The 18,281-nt window shown below is 42.7% G+C and overlaps 1 pseudogene; it reads left to right on the top strand.

Annotated features, from left to right (window-relative positions):
- The first annotated feature begins 10,481 nt into the window (after nt 1-10,481).
- On the top strand, nt 10,482-11,209 carry LOC113833330 (annotated as a pseudogene).
- The last annotated feature ends 7,072 nt before the right edge of the window (nt 11,210-18,281 follow it).

Here is an 18,281-nt window from a genome sequence, read left to right as displayed (position 1 = left end):
TGTGTGTGTGTGTGTGTGTGTGTGTGTGTGTGTGATCTATATATACACAAACCATTCTTTAAGTTCATCTTGTGTTGCTCTTATGCACATACATTTATGGTTGACTACTTGGAAGTGGTTAACCTATCAGTGGACTTGTCAGACTCTGCCAGCATCACAGAACTGATTCTCTACCCACAGCACAAATACACCCAAAGTCCATTAACTGCACACAGCTCTTCATTTAGAAATGGGACCTTGTGAAATCTCCCCCATCCATGTAAGGATGCTGACTGGGATGGTCATTACGGAGGACTGGTTTAGGCAGCCATAATGTGATTTCATGAGTGCTGCATGCCTTCTGAGCTCTCTCTTTGCCCATAGATTTTGGTACTTTCTCTTCACAGCATAATGTTCTTATGTGGATGTCTTCCAGGGAGCTGAGGAATGTGTTCATCACTAACTCTAAATCACGCCACATTTCCTCAAGCCAGCAAGAAACAAGAACAAATGAAGCTCATTGAAACCCACACATTTAACAGAAACAGATCAGAATACACCCAAACCTCAAATTAAATTGAAAGTTCTAAAGGCAGCATCTATCTGGTCCAGCAGACTTGTCCATCCATACTTGAAAGAAGGAGTGAGGATTGAGGAAATAAATAGACGAGAAACAGAAGATAGAGTCAGTAGGTCATCCAGTAAATACTGTGATCAGTCCCAAGTTTATTACTAAAAGTTTTTTTATACCCCAATCAAAAGTGGGGGAAGGCAAAATACTTACCATGATACAAGGAACAAACAAACATAATTACCTCCTTAATACCCAAAACATCAAGCAACCACACCCTAAACAAAATATTCTGTTGTTTAGACAAGACACCCAGTAGCCCCACCTTAGGCCAAATATCCTGTTGTTTTAACCTTGAAGGAGCAATAATAGGCTCGAACTCTCCGACCTTAAGTCAAGATGGAATGGAGCCACTTCTGTGAGCCTCCACAAGCATCAAGTCTCAGGGCCCTCCCAGACCCCCACCACAGGACTTCAGCTGGGTGTAAGACCTGATCCCATAGAACTGCAGAAGTGAGAAAAGAGGACCAGCAGTGAGATGCAGCCTGAGCTAACCTCACCTACAGAAAGAGACCACCTAGAACATCAGAGAGTGACCAGGAGGGGGCAGGGTGAGGTGTAGAGCTCTAGGAGGAAATGCTCAGAAATCATAGCTTCTGGGGAAGAAGAAAGGAAGAGTAACAGAAAAGGCATAATTAATTATATTAATTTACATATTTCAAAATATGCAAATAGGAGGAGCCAGATGTCTAACTGTCCAAGCATGTGAAAGGGAAAGGCCCGAATGAGCCTAAAGGCATGCACTGTAATTGGAGATATTCAGTTTTCTTCTATAGGCAAATAGAAGGGAATAGAAAATGACATGTAGGCTGAATGTGTGAATACTTGTATCTCCTACCTCCTTATTCCAGAAGAGTCTAGAAGTCATGAGCCCTAGGAACAACAAGCACCCCTGGTACTCACTCATTGATTCTCTACTCTTTCTTCATTAAAAAGAATCTGAGCTCTTTGAATAACTGACTGATCCCCAGAGCTGGAGAGCTACCAATGCAGAATGAGTTTCAACAGCTTTTTTGTACCTGGGAGTAAGGAAATATTTAACTCTGGGAGTGGGGGTAGGGGCATGTTAAGATAACACAGGAGCAGATGAAGAGGATGCCTCTGGTCAAATCCGGAATGATGTGAGCAAAATTAATGACATGATAGAATACAATGGACATTGCAATGATGGTCAAGTCCTATCTAGAGTAGATCACAGCAATGAACCTGGAAGGAGCAAAGAAAAATTAGAATACTATTGTGTGGCAAGCTTCACAGTGGTAACTGGATGCTACAAATCATCAGAGGACATAAAGCTAGTGAACAAATTTTGTTGAAAAATAAGATGTTAAGGTAAAAGTTCTCATAGTAGTTCACCACAAGACACTTAACCCTTGCAGAAAGAAAAATGGTGGTTTTATACAGAAAAACCCTGAGAGATGTGTGATGAAATGTGTCCCGTATCACTAGTAACGGGACAAACTGCCAAGGGTAGAAAGATTCGGAAGAACATAGTACATAAAACACAATAATCCCAACTGAGACTTATTCCATCAGATAATGCCAGGGTCAGAAAAGCAAAGGACTTCCAAGAAGTTATTGCAGAAATAAAGAAGACTAAAGACAAAAGTGACCCGGTCATTACTGGGACAACTGGCAAATTTGAATATTTTCTGTAGATTGGGCCTTCATCAGTGTTCATAACCTGCTTTCAAGCATTATTCTGTGGTTATGGACAACAAATGTGTTTTGAGGAAATACACACTGGCACATGTAGGGATAAAGATGCATCTGCAAATCATTTTCAAATGGTGTGAAGAAATACAGGCAGAAGGGGGCAGATGGAGGGAAACAGAGCGAGAGAACGAATTCTCACAATTGGAACACATTTGGGGAAGGACACAGCGGTCTTTGTCCTATTCTTTCAACTTAGCTATAAAACTGAAATGACTGCAGAATTTAAGAAGCTTTTAATGAGGGGAATTGGGAAAATCCTCATTTGGCAAGCAAAGAAACTACAGATGGGCTTGAGTTCTGCTAGGGCTGCAAGGGTGATAGGCAGAAAAGCAAGAATATAGAGACCAGCTCGGCCCCTTGTCCAGCCCCACAGCCTGCCCAGTGACTTAGTCACACATGTGAAATGTTCAAAACATTCCTCTCTACAGAGGCAGAAGTCACATGGGTGACTGCCTAGTGGTGGGAGCTGGTAGGGAGAGGATCATGCTTCAAAGCATAGGGTTTGTTTAAGGAGTAACTAAAAAGTATTCTAAAACTGATTACCATGCTGGTTGCAACTAAAAACCATTGAATTACACACTTCAAGTAGGTGAATTGTACAGTATGTAAATTATATGTAGTGCAAATTATATTTCAATAAAGTTATTCCTACAGGGCCCCTGAATTTACCAGTGAAATCTAAGCTCAAAAGTTTAGCTTCTAAATAGCACTGTGGCTATACCTCTATCTTACACACAAATAACTTCTCAAGAGTTCAGAATAGGAACAGTCTCCCTGATACCACAGATGACAGTGAGGGCAGGGTGGTTGCTCATTAACGCCCCAGCCTGCACTCAGCTGTGGCTTGAAACCAGCAAACCAATTAGAGGGGAGATGATGCCCTGCTCACCAAGAGGGTCACCCTGCATGGAGCATGGAGCGCTCAGCCTTTTGAGGACCTAAGGCTAGTGCAGACTCAGGAGGGAAATGGGCCATTTGCCTTGGAAACAAAGGAATGAGGATCCAGGAGCACTGGGAGGAGGAGAGTGAACTTTATCCTCTCCTCCTGATCCATGCTTAGTGTCGGAAGACACTGAAATGTTAAAATTTGATTCTAAAAGAACTCTGACTTTCTTGCTGTGTTTATTTCTGCACCATTCAAATACTGGCAAAGCAATTTGCAAGTCTCTTTCTGTTCTTCTCATTCAGACTTCTTTGCTCCTGGATAGGTGGGAGATGTCTTAAGCTGGAATCAAGCCTTGATGCTTCATAAGATAACAACAACTTGAATTAAACTAAAATAACCACTTGGAGTCTGGATTCTTGGATCCTGTCTCAGGGTAGGCCCACCCATCCCAGTGTTAGGTAAAATTACTTGTGGAATTATGTGAAGTCTTTTCTAGACCTATATAGCTAATTTTTTTCTGCAATAAGATAGGATATTGGCAAAATAAACCACCAATAGGAACTGGAGAGATAGAAAAGACGGTGACTCATCCCCAGTCTTGTGTCTTGAAACCAAGTTTTAATTGAGTCCTGTTTGATCTTTCTTGAATTTCCTGCAGGCCAAGAACGGGGCATCCTGATTTTGATTTTGACTCTCATCTCATACTACATGAATGAAAAGCTGACCACCCAAGACATGAAACTGAAAATACTAGAAGAATATAATGGGTTGAAGCTTCCATGATGCTGGTTTGGGTAACGATTTGGGAATATTACTCAAAAGCACAGGTAACAAAAGAAAAAAAATAGACAATCATACATCAAACAGTTAAATGACTTCTGAACAGTCCAGAAAACTAGCAATAGAGAAAAGACAACCTACAGAACAGAGACAACCTACAGAATGGGAAAATGTGTGTACCCATCATACATTTGAAGATGCTGCCAGTAGTAAGGGCCACGAAGCCGGGGGTGAGGGTGGGGGTGCAGAGGCCATTACTTAGTATTTACACATTCTTATTGCCATCAGGTAAAGAATTTGGAGACATTCAACATGAGACATCTTGAGAGATTTTATTACAAAACATAAGTACATACTCAAAGAGTAAGTTCAGGCATCCCCAGCCACTGGAGGTTTGGAAGCTCAACTCTAGTCAGGCTAATGGGAAGAGCATTTCTAGTCAGGCATTTTCCTGGAATTGACACCTTGCCCTTTTCTCTCCTTGTTTTTCAGATGTGTTGTGGCATCAGCTGCATGACAGGAAGACCCATTCTATAAGACTAATAAGCTAGCATTGCCATTATAATGAAGATAAAGGTAACAGTCAGCCCTGGCCAGGTTTGTTTTGTCTCTGGTCAAGTGGCCACATGACATCCGTCTGTCACACAGCTCTGCCACTGTGTCCTCTGCACTTGCCTCTTTCTTCATACTATCTAGCCTGCTCCACACTATCTCTTAATGTAATGAAAATATAGAATGTTAGGATGTAAAGAGTTAGCATCCAAATTAGCTGATGAAGTCAGATAATGCAATAGTAAGAAAAGCAAGAATATTATTAAAAATTGGAATTAAATAGACATTTCTTCAAAGGATAAACAAATGGCATGGCCACAGGGAAATGAACAGTACTGGGTACCACTAATCAATGCCCTGTGCTTGTTAGAAGGCTATTATCAAAATGACAGAAGGTAAACAGAATTGGTTGGTATGAGAAAAAAGAACCTTATATACTGTTAGTGAAGGTGTAAATTACTATAGACAACCAGGAAAACAGTCCGGAGGTTCCTTGAGAAATTAAAGGTAGAACTAGGTATGATCCAATAATCCCACTACAGGCTACAGATACAAAGGAAAGGAAGCCAGAGTGTCAAAGAACATCGGCGTTTTTTCATTTTCATTGTAGCATTATTCATGACTGCCAAGAGATGTAAATAATCTGAGTACCCATTAGCTGATGAATAGACAAAGAAATATGCTAGCAAACATAATGGAATCATATTCAGCCTTGAGGAAAAATAGAATCTGTCCTTGTACATGATTTGGAGGAACCTGGAGGACAGAAGCAAAGGGACAGAGGCAAAGTACCATCTATTCTCACCCATACACGAGATAAGAAAGTGAAAGTCACAGAATGAGAAAGAAAATGGTACTTTCCAGAGGCTAGGGATGGGAGGATTGGGGAGCCATTGGTCAGAAGACCCAAAGTCTATTTTGACAAGAGGAGTAATTTCAAAAGAGCTATTGATCATTGTGGTGGTTACAGTTAATAACCAAATATTAGAAGCTTGAAAGTTGACAAGAATGTATTTTAAGTGTGTGTGTTCACATCACACAAATATGCAAGTATGTGAGACAATGTGCGTGCTGATTTGGGCATTCCACAGTGTGTATGCACACACATCAAAACATCCTGCCATGTACCATACCTTCAATTTTTATAAAACACCAACTTACATCTGAATCCTAGTTTATTGCATACTGAAATTGTGTGGACATAGGCAAGTTACCTCTTCTTTGTGAGACAGTCACCAAAGCTGCACAATTCAAATAGTAACATTACATCTCCTACTTTTTAGAGCTATTTGGTAGATTGAGTGAGACACAGAACATGACTGGAACAGTGCATGCCACATAGAAGCCAGCTACTTACATCACCCACCATTGTTACTCAAGTGAAAGAATTGTTTGAATTCTATGATGCTTCCCAAAATTCGTATGGCCAATGATAAAGGTGTAAACTTCAGAACCTGTATCCCAATTTAAAAGAAAGAAGCACAGAGCAAAAGCAGGAATTAAGAAAATATATGTGAAGTAGTTTTTAAATTACACATGGTACTTTATTTGGTAGGCTAGCTGTGAAACTAATGTTATTTGTGTTACACTGTTCCAAACAGCACTGACTATTATCACACTCTCATGAAGACAGACTGCAATTTTTTTCCTAATGAACACACACACACACACACACACACACACACACACACACACACACACACACACACCAGAAGGTAATAATCACTAGGAAACGAAATGCTGTATGCTGATTTTTGCTTGCTTGCTTGTTTGGAGAGGATCTCACTTAATGTTCCTCCCTGTAATTTGCAATCACAAGCAACAGCCACAAGTCAAACATTTGCACAAACACAGGCAAAGAAACATTCCAACCCACAGCAACACAGAAAGATTCCAAATCCCAATGGCTTTTCTACAGGCAACATATGAGATTACATTACAAATATAGATAAGACCATCAGAAAAGAAAAATTCTGATCTGGATGGCTGGGTTCCTGGAAATAGGAACAGAGCTTTTCTGTGGTCCAGTGGTAAAATATTTTGAGGCTAGAGGAAGAAGTGTCAGACTTGAAAATCATCATCCAAAGACTTGTTAAATACAAACCACTAGGTGCTACTCCTTCAGAACCCCAGACACAGTAGATTGGGGTGGGATTCTGAGATCTGCCTTTCTAACAAGCTCTCAGGTGGCACAGTCTGGAAGCCACTGTCTAGACACAGACAGGGATTTCAGTAATCATTCTTAGTTCTGTGGAGATGGCTAGGAAGACAGCAGTAGGCTGTCTTTTAAACACAAGTATTACTCTAATTGGGAAGAAACAGGAAACCAGAGAGTCCAAATTGTGGTCAAGAAATACCACGGTTTGCCAAAACATCTTTTCTGGGACTCATGGAGACCAGACTCTCTAACCTCAGTGCCTCACTAAAGTGTCATTCAGAGTGTCCATATGTGGCCAGTTGGTCACCAGGAATTCTATGTAAGTGGAAAGGAAATCAGCTGGCTTCGGGGAGACACATTGATCTCTGAGAGATCAGGGCCCAGAGCTAGAGCCCTGAAAGGACATGAGCCATCTTTTTGTGGCACTCCACACTGAACCAACTCTTTTTTCTGTCTCTCCATTGTTCTTTGAGCAGTATTTAACATGAACTGTCCCATAAATGGCAGGCCCTGCCATTGTAAAGGAGCACATTTATTAAGAATAGCCAGTATTCATTAAGGGCTGATTACATGCTAGCTTTTTTACATAACCCTCCTTCAACCTGTAAAATGGGATGTACTGTAACTGTCCCCATTTTTCAGATGCGAAAACTTGGGTTGAGGAACTGGCCTTCTGAGATGGGCCCAACCTGTTGACATTGCAACATGACCTTCCTTCTCATCTATAAAGTTCATCCTCAAGAACTACATAACTGAATTATATTTAAAAAAAAATCTCATGTTTTAAGTAAGTGCATAATTTGGTGCTGGACCACATGCAGCTATCCTGAGATGTGTGTGGCCCATAGAGTGTGGGTGGAGACAGCAGTAGGGCTTAAATCATAAAGCTGGGAACTAGCTGGCTGGGTTTCAAACAAAAGCATGAGGACTCCTTATGCTGGGCTATGTGCAGGCAACTCGGGCAGCTGGAAAAAATGACCTTTCATGGTTCTCTCACGTCTCTAAAACTCCAACTGGTCCTGAAGATCCTTCCGAAGTCAAGCCGTTACGAGTGTGTGGCCTTGCTGCTTACCTTGAAAAACAGGATTCTCTCTGGTCACCATCTACTTCATGACTTAAATGACTTAAAAGGATACAAACAAAAATGTCTTCGTTCCATCAGCCTTATGCGTGTTTGTTATGTTCTTCGATGGACAAGACTCTCCTTTGGCTATAGAGCAGCATATGCTGTTTTCTGCCCTAGTTGTCAAGTCCTCCTGCCTCCTATCAGATATAAGAATCTTGGTCTTTTTCTTAGTTGGAAGAGAAGAAAGCAAACTGCTGAGGAAACAGCTTCCATGACCAAGCACCTAAACACTCATCCTGACTTTACAACTTAATGCATAGCACACAGGGCAGGCACTGGTTAAGCCGTCCCATGTGTAAGGAAATGTGTCCAGGAATACTGGTTACTGTGGTTAATGCCAAGCAGCCAGAGAGTTCCTGGGGCATTTGTGCTCTGAAGCACAGGCCCACCCTCTTCTTCCCCCCTTATTCATCTTGCTGGCTTCATTCCTTTTGTACTTTAAGACAAATTCCCTCATGCAGAAAGTCTGAAGGAGGGGCTGTGAGAGTCAGCTTCAGAATATTTTGAAAGGGATAGCCTGGGGTGTCCTAGGTTTGAGGAGATCTTGATGGAGTGTTCTCCATTCTGTGGTGTTAGAATCGCCACTGTCATTAGGCACGGGGTCCTAGAATCTTTACCCCTGGAAGTAGCTGTTGGGGGACGCATTCTGTTGCTTGCACGTAAGGTAGAATGCTAATGTAAGTCTAATTAAGGCCAAACCGACTCTCCATGTTTGTCTGTCAGTCTTGAGTCTGGCCCGCCTCATACAGTGGGAAGAAGTATATTTTTTTTTCCCCCATGTTTGACCTGTGTGAGGTTACACTGCCACCATGTGGATCCTCCAATGTGAACTTGGAGAAGAAAGCTGTGGCCACAAAAGCAATCACAAGCACCCTAGGGGACTTGGGGCAAGGACAGAAAGAGAAACCCAAATTTTGAAAAGATGTCACGATTGGTCAGGGAAAGTGGAAGTCACATTGATCAAAAAGATAAACTACATTCGTGAACTCAACTTGGAGCCAAACAGACACTAGTTGAAACTTAACAAATGGATAGTTCTTTTTCCAGCCTCAGTCACCTTGTCTGTAGAACAGGCACACTAGTAGTTCCTCCAGGCTGCTGTTAGAATTGAAAGGCAGTGTGCACAAAGTGCCCTCTGCCTGCTGTCTAGTGAGTCTTGTTGTTGCTATGGAGCTGAGATAGGAGCCTTATGCGAAGCCCCAGTCCCTTGCTAGGACTCTCCCCATTTTTACAATGTCCCCTCTTTGGTTTGAGCCTTAACCATTTCACATTTTCCTGTCCGTGAAGCGTGAGCTGTGGAGCAGTCAAACGGTGTGTTTCAAATCTCATCTCCATCACCATGTAGCTTTGTGACCTTGGGCATTTAGACCTTCTGAGCTGTAGAGCTGTGTATGATTTTACAGGCCCATTATCCCAGCATTTGGGGCATGGAGGCAAGAGGACAGAGTTCAAGTGTATCCTCTGCTAGATAGCCAGTTAGAAGACCCTATCTCGGGTAAATAAAGATAGATGACAACAACAAAATCCTGAATCCTGGTCCCATATCTGGAAAATGGGCTTGATAACCCCTAGGTCTCCCGGATACAGAAGGAACTGGAGTTGACATATTCAAAGTTTAAGGTTCATGGCAATTATTGTTGTTGTCATGACATCACTATAGGACAGTTCAATTCCTCAGCCCTCACCTTGTCCTCCAACAAGTACCAGAATCTTTGAGCTCACCTCAACATCAAAGATCTATTGAGTAACCAGACAGAAAACAACTCTGTGGTCTATATACTTACATAACTCAAAAAAGAAAAACAAAAATGATTTTACAATGGGCTTATCTTCTCAAGGCTAAAACTGCAGCTATTCAAAATCTACATCTCGGTGTTTCTAGTATTTAAGAGTATTTTATAGTCAAAGCTAACCCTCATGTAGTTTTAGTTTATTTTATACACCTTCATCTTCCAAGACCCAAAAGCCAGTACTTTCAAATCAAAGGAAATCTCAGAACTGCTGACAGATTTAGAATTGATGGTGACAAGAGGTCAACAATCAATCACCGCCAACACTGAAAGTCTAGATTTATGGTGACACCTGGATGCTCCTAACCAGACTAATGCAAACTCTCCAACCCACAGTGACCTTAGCTATACATCTTAAAATCTCCAGTTACTGGGGGAGGGATCCTTGGAATGTTTCATACAGCCTCCTTTGCAGAGGGCTGGGCCTCCTCCACATCTAACCCCCACCATTGTGGATTACTCATGTCACAGTCTCATAGCGACCTTCCTGGACTCTGAAACCACCCTGCTGCACTTTCTCCACCAGGCTCTAAGCAGCCTTCTAACCAGTAGAGGGACCACTGGCACCTCCCCTATCTGCCCCTTCTCCCTGTCTCTCTCCTTAAACATCCCCCTCCTCAGCAACTTCCTTCATTTCTGCTTTATTAAAATATAAAAACTGCTGAGCCCCCAGGAGCATTTGGAGCATTGGAGTCTTGGTTAGATTTAGCTATATAATCTATAAAATATATGTGTGCACATGTATAATAAAGAGATGCATATATGGAGGGGGAGGGAGAGAGAACTCTTTTTGGTTTCCCCAAAACTTTCTCATAGGAATTTATTAAGTACCAAATTTTTTTCAATGTCATTTAGAAGAGAAAATGGGAGTGGATAGATTACAGTACCTAAGACAAGCTGTAGCCCAGCAGGGTTACAGTATTTGCACTACTAATCAACCCAAGGATATACACAGACTACCCGGACAAATGGGCAACAGAATTGTGGAACCTATGGACAACCTACTGATGTCAACTCTACTCAAGCTCAGATCACTGCCACCCATGGGCAGACTGCACATGTGACTTCTTATGGACAGCCTCCCTGAGCCTAATCTACTCAATGGCCCATAGGCATACATACATACAGTCTCTCCAAGTATGACACTGGTGTTTATGACACCATCATTACTACAGTCACCACAACCCAAGCTTCCTAGGCAGCTTAGTCTATATACGGTACCCAGCCTGCTTACCCAACAAGGCCACTGATACTAGACAACCCCAAAATATCACAGAGGATAATAACCAGCCCAGCATGGGATATGAATAGAGTAACCAGCTTTAACTCCAGGCACCTAGGAACTACCCATACACCAGACACCATATCTCTGTCTTCTCCTCCTACCAGCTATTCCTCTTCATAGCTGACTATTTGTGATAGAGAAGTTACTCTCAGCAGAACACCGATGAGCAACCTAGCAGCTACGGATAGCAGAGTAACTGTGGTCAACAAAGAACTATGGGTAGCATCCTCTCATTGGCTTATCCCCCCTTAGACAGGATCCTAAAGCCTGACTTCAAGTCAATATAGCCAATGGAGCAGCAGCTGAGCATGGGAGAGTTAATTCTGACAAGACCAGCACAGTAGCATGGCTCTTTATGGGCAGGAGGCTTCCCCACAAGAGGGTCCTGAAGCTTCTTAGGGAACCACTCCAGAGGAAGCAATGAGCTGGGGACTGGCAATGTCCCATCCATGCTGTGAACACCAGAAGCTTCACCTGTAGAACAGAATGCAACCAGCGTAAGCCCCTAAGCTCAAGGGCTCCCTCCCCGACCTTTCTCACCTCTGGCCAAAGGTCCCTGGCCAAAGGTCCCTGGGAGCATTCAGGGAGGAAGAGGTGGCACACTTATGGACCAAAGCTGCCTTGGAATAATGTTCAGAGTGGAGACAGAGGTGGCTAACAAGATGGCCGTGGCATGGACCAAGGTGCCTTTAGTGGAGGAAGATGAGGTGCTCCTGGGGCCCATCCTGGACCTTTCATGGGGCACAAGGAGGAAGAAGAGGCAATGTGGAGGACCTGGAAAAATGCTAAGTCAAGCCCTGTCAGGAAGCCAGAGACTAGCCCTACTAGATAGACCTGCAGAGCTGCACTGACAAACTCGCTTATTTTTAAATCATAAAGTATTTTCAATTTATAATTTTATATTTAGAATGTTGGCTGCATTATGGTTATTCCATGTCAGTACTTTAGTATTTTCCCATTTGTGAAGAAAATTAAAACAAAGTAAATGCTGGTGTGCCGAGGTTCTCCCTTCTTTTGAGATGGCTGAGAAGATAGTTGTGGAGAATCAAGGGGACCTCTAAATGTAACATGGAATTGTTAACTAAAATTCCAATATCAATTAATAAAAGACCCACATTCATTTAAAATGCATAGATGGATGCATACAATATATGTACAATTTATTTTTACATTATACTTATGGAATATAGGTTTTCATTGAATGCATTAAATATAATGAAATTATATTCCATAAATACATTCATGTGTCACAGTCCTTAATGCATTTAACCATCACAGCAAGGCTCTGGACTAAATACTGATTTTAATTTCTTTTTCAGGCAGCTCAACTCATGTACACAGTTCATGGAGCTGGTGTGGAGCCACTGGCTTTGGCTTAGCTCCATGTGGTATTCTTAGGGCTCTTCTATACCAAAGTTCAGATACGAGGCTCTGCAGACACAAATGTGTTCTACTGATGGCCACTACACCACAGCCTGCTCACAACCACCACACCCATCACACTGTCCCCACTGCACCCCAACACACTTCTCCCTACCACACCCCATCACACTGTCCCTACCGCACCCCAACACACTTCTCCCTACCACACCAATCACACTGTCCTCACCACACCCCAACACACGTCTCCCTACCACACCCCATCACACTGTCCACACGGCAACCCCAACACTTCTCCCAACCACACCCCATCACACTGTCCTCACTGCACCCCAACACACGTCTCCCTACCACACCCCATCACACTGTCCTCACTGTACCCCAACACTTCTCCCTACCACACCCCATCATACTGTCCACACCGCAACCCCAACACTTCTCCCTACCACACCCCATCACACTGTCCTCATTGCACCCCAACACTTCTCCCTACCACACCCCATCACACTGTTCTCACTGCACCCCAACACTTCTCCCTACCACACCTCATCACACTGTCCCCACCACACCCCAACACACGTCTCCCTACCACACCCCATCACAATGTCCCCACCGCACCCCACCATACTGTCCTCCATGACACTATATCTCCCATTTCAAAGCACACAAACAACAACCATGTCCTATTTCAAGGTGAGCATCATTTTTCTTTCAGAGCCAGACATGGTAAAAAGTGCCTATAATCCCAGTCCTTGAGAGGCTGAGACAGGAGCATCACAAGTTCAAGGCCTGCTTAAGTTCCATAGTGATACCTTATCCCAAAAAAACAAAATTAACAATAATGATAAATAGATTATAAAACAAAAATAATCTATTAAATCTTGCTTTTGAAAAAAAAAGCATTTAAAAATCAGAATGTACACCCTTTATTTTCAAGGGAGATCGGGGCCAAAGGCATGCAATGGATGGACTCTTGTTTGCTTCAGTGGGGAAGTGCCCTTCAGAGCAACTCCCATGAGGAGACTGAAGGTTGAGTCACCCAAGGCCCAGCAGCTATATTTTAATTCCCTCCCCTTGTAACACAAGCTAAATTGAAATGCCTGTGTTTTTAGTAACTTCATATCTTGAAACAGATGACAAGCCATGATCTCTATAAAGTCAAGTTAGAGAGATTCAGCTCTCTCTGCTGCATGCGTAAGCATCAAAGGACTCCCTGAACACCTGAGTTGGCAGCACTGAAGCCCAACGCTGAAGTTGCTCAACCTTAGGCAGAATAGGGAGCAGCACTTTTAAAGTCCCAGAGCTGGGACCCCGAACTGGTTGCTAATGAATGGGGGACTTGTATAATTGCAAACAAGCTCAACATAGTTCATTTATTACTGTCAGAGAAAAAGAAAAAGAAAGGACATAGTTCCTGATGCCAACTTTAAAAAAAAAAAATCCTTCTGGCCAATTTGTCTACATAAAAGCCAGCCAGTCATCACCAGCCACTCCACCTCTTGCCAGCACCTTCTCGGATCCACCCCTTGGCACAGAACATACACGATCTTTGAATCCGCTCTTAGGAAAGGTAACCTCAGTGCAGAGGAATAGCTAATAAAAGTGGAGTAATGAATAACCATTCCACTCCAGCCTAAGCAGGCTGTTTCACCTCACAGCACAGCAGGCAGGCCAGCCAACAAACACCTTTTTCTAACTCTACCAAAGAAAAACAGAGCAAGCCTGGACGACAGAAGGTCTTTGAGAATGTTCCAGCAGCCAAACTGAGCTCCAGCCTCTGTCGTATCTCAAGAGCTGATGGCTTGTTCTCTATTCTCTCTTCCCTGTACCCCTCTCCTGGAGTGCCTTTTCAGTGATAGTTGCCAAACACCTGGGAGCAGGCAACGCTTATTAAAACCCAGATGGAAGTCATCAGACTGCCTTTAGCTGTCCTCACCCGACCTAAATAGGGAGTTTGACCCCAACACATAGAACTTGAAGACAAGCTGTTCAAAGACAATTACCAGGAATGATCACAGCTGAGCTATTACAGCAAGGCGCTGCCTCGGCTATCTCTTTGGAGCAAAATAAATGCTGCAGAATTGGTTTGAACCAAATAAAGATTTTTTTCCAACAGATGCCTCTGCTGGGAGATCATCAATTCAACTTGTGGGTCTGGCAAAAAGATCTACTTTATTTCCACAGCCCAAACATGCATACATACACAAATATATACATACACACATATGCACATGTGCACACAGGCACATAAATATGTATGTAAACAAACGTATACATATATATTACATTTATTCATATGTATAGATTATATATACTAATATATAATTAATTACATCATAATTGCTGCACAATTATATAATTATCATGTGTTTATATAATTAATGTGTAATGTATGAATAATATATATGTGTTTTAGACAGATAGATAGACAGACAGACAGATACCACATTCTGAGATATCTAAAGATAGGAAAACCAACAAAAAATCTCCCTGGCTGAGGAATAGCTGGCTGGAGAGAGCTGGTGAAAGAATCATGTAAGGGTTGGGGTGATAAAAATAGTAAATCATTTGTCTTCAAGGGACTGAGTTCTCTTCCCAGAAGAGACTCTTAAGACGATAAATTAACTACCCTTCACATCTTTTAACCCCATTTCACTGCCCAAAAGCATCAATGAGTTCAGCCAGCTTGTGACTGTGTATTTCACTTAGCCAACAAATATGTATGGAGGGCTGATTGCATGCCCGATATCCCACAGCCATGAAAAGCTTAACCCAATCTTGGTCTTCGTGGAGTTTATGGAAGACAGGAGCCAGCTGCTGCTCCAAAACACCACAAGGCAAATTGGAAAGAACACTGGACTAAGAGTCAGGACAAGACTAGACTTTGACATTGATTGCATCAATGTCCCCACATTTCAGAAAGTGGGGAGGTTAGTAAGCTGCAACATAGCTTACTTCCTGAGATGCTTGAAACATTTTAAAGGCAAAGTAGAAGGTTATGGTTTAGTACTCCAGGCCTTCCAATTTCCAGTCATAGTTTCTTCCCTTTTAGAGTTTACCCCAGTATTGAATAGGACTCTCTTCCACACCCACTACTACCATCTTCAGAAGTTAGGCTAGGTTCACTTACCAAAGACCATCCCAGCTGGGCTAGTTGACCATCAATACTTTGCCATACAAGGAGAAGGCACAGAGTGTCATAGGACCATCAGCATGCAGCCACCCCACCCAATCTGTGCATGCAAGTCTGTGCTAATTGCACTGGCTTCAGGGGCTCTGGAAGGGGTGATGGTATGTAGGCGAGAAAGGATTAAGGGAGGGAAACTTCAATCGTGCAGCCACCCGGGAGTCCTCATTCATGCTAGGTGTGGACCTTCCACTGTAGTTTCCTTAAGATCCTCTATCCTCCTGCTGGTAAACCTTCACTCACTAACTCTGAAGTAAGCCTAATGTTAACTCCCTGGTTCCTCCAAGTGAACTGTGGGGGAATCCAAATTTGATCTATCTTTGCTTAGTCCCCCCATTAGTTCTCATTAGTTCTCATTAGTTCTCATGATACCCAGTCTGGTGGCCAGTAAATCTCTAACAGGCATCCCTCTGATGAAAATTCCTCCTGGGGGTTTGGTCTTGTCTCATGAATAGCTCTCTAAGTCACAACTCTAACAGAACTTCACTAGCCCCACTTTAATTCCTAGATGCACTGGGTCTTCCTGACTCTTTCATCACATATAAAGTTATCGAGATAAGGTGACTGCTGGCACAAAGAGCAAATTCCTTCCTCTCAAGTTCATGAGCCTTTTTTAGTTTTCCTTGAGTAAATCATTGCAATTGCTATTGTAGTCACTACCAAGATGATATTTCCTCCCTTGGAAAGTCTTTGTTCTGTTTGCTTGTTTACATTGCACATTGTCTTCAGAAAGGATTTACACAGCTTTATAGGAATGAATGAAATGCAAGACTGCAAAAACATCCTTAAAATGATATCAGAATAATGGTGGGAGGAAAGGCCTACTTCTAGAAGCAGCCAAAAGAAGCAGCTGCTTTAAAATTGGTTTTATGAGTTGGGCATGGTGGTGTATGCCTTTAATCCCAGGCAGAGGAAAAAAGTGGCTGTCTGTGAGTTTGAGGCTAGCTTTGAAGGGACCAGCTCCTCCCCCATCCCTCCCCAATTCAGCAGCCATGACAGGCTGCAGAAAAGACATATAGGCCTCTAACTCAGCATATGTCTGACCTTGTTGTACCTGCCTTAGTTACCAGGAGGTCAGATACCCACCTCATAGCAATGAACCAATCAGAAGTTATCCGGCAGGGCTGTGCTTTACACCTCTGGGAGTGCTTTGCAGTAAAAGTGGCACAACAGTGACATGCAGACATAGCAACCACCCTGGGAGGGCCTATAGACCATATGACCAGTTGACCAATCAACACAGGACAGGTCATTCAAGCCTGGAAGCTCACCAATCCTGAGACTGTTGCATACCCTTAGATATTCCCCTTACGCTGCCCCATAAGTTCCCCACCTCACCATTCCTTGGAGTCCTCCACCCGAGTTAATGCAGTTAGCTCACTTAAAATAACAAAGACTCTTTGCTTTTGTGTAGGAATGGGTCTCTTGGTGATTTGGGGGTTCAGAATCTGGGCACAACACCTTGGTCTACATAGTGAATTCTGGGAGACTCAGGGCTATGTAGGCAGACCCTGTCTCAAAAAAAAAATTGTAATACATTTTTATCTATATATGGGGGGGTGTATGCCCCAGTACACCTGTGTAGGTCACAATAAAGCCTAAGGGAGTCAGTTGTCTCCTTCCACCATGTGGATCCTGGGGAATCAAAATTAGGTCATTGTTCTTGGGGATAAGTGCTGTGCCTGCTGAGCTATTTCCCTGGCCCAATTTTTTTTATTTTTCAAATCTTGATAATTGCCTTTAAATATCCATCTTAGTCAGTGTTCTATTGCTGTGAAGAAGCATGAGCAAGTCAACTCTTATAAAGGAAAACAATAGCTGGGGCTTGCTTAGGTTTCAGAGGCTTAGTCTGTTATCATCACGGCAGGAAACATGGCAGCAGGCATGGCTCTGGAGCAATAGCTGAGAGATACACCCTGATCCACAGGAAGAGTGAAAGAGACTGGGCCTGGTGTGGGCTTTTGAGACTTCAAAGCCTACCGGCTACAAGACCACCCCTATTCCAATGAGGTTACAGCTCCTAATCCTTCTAATGTTAACTAAGCATTCAAATACATGAGCCTATGGGGTAAATTCTCATTCTGACCACCACAATACCCAAGAGCATGCTGATGTTGCTTAATCTGAATTTTTCCACATATCTCTATGTTTCTGCCATTGTGAATGAGGTGTTATCTCTCAGTCACCCTTGGACCCAATGTTGGCATATCACTATTTAGACACACTAATATATAGTTTTCTAGTATAGTGATTATGATAATATGGTTCCTGAAAAGGCTGAGGTGTTCACTAAGCATGGACCTTAAATGGAAACCTACAAGTGGAAAAACAGACAAGAAACTAAAATGGAATTTGAACAAGAGTGACATTCAGGACTGGGAAGATGATAGAGCTGGTGAAGCATTAGCCATGCACAAAGAGGATGGGAATTCTGCTCCCTGGACCCGTGTAAGGGCTGGGCCAGTGTGGCAGACCAACTACCTAAAATCCCAATACTCAGGAGACAGAGAAAGAACTGCTAAAACAAGGTGGCTAACAGGATTGAGCAGCTCTGAGTTTAAGTGAGAGACCCTGTCTCAATATACAGGGTGGAGAGAGATGACATTCACTATCTAATTCAGGCCTTTACCTTCACATGTGTCTACATGCATACACACATCCATGTACACCAAACACACATAGGACTAAAATAGACTGACACCCATACTCTATAAGAAAAGACTTGATAATTTCTGCCTCAGTGAACAAACCACCATATAGATCACTCTCAAACTCTAACATTCACAAAACTATCCAGAATCTTGTTTAAAT

The sequence above is a fragment of the Cricetulus griseus genome (genome assembly GCF_003668045.3).
Source record: "Cricetulus griseus strain 17A/GY chromosome 1 unlocalized genomic scaffold, alternate assembly CriGri-PICRH-1.0 chr1_0, whole genome shotgun sequence".
Classification (NCBI taxonomy): domain Eukaryota; kingdom Metazoa; phylum Chordata; class Mammalia; order Rodentia; family Cricetidae; genus Cricetulus; species Cricetulus griseus.
This window is presented reverse-complemented; position numbering and strand designations above follow the sequence as displayed.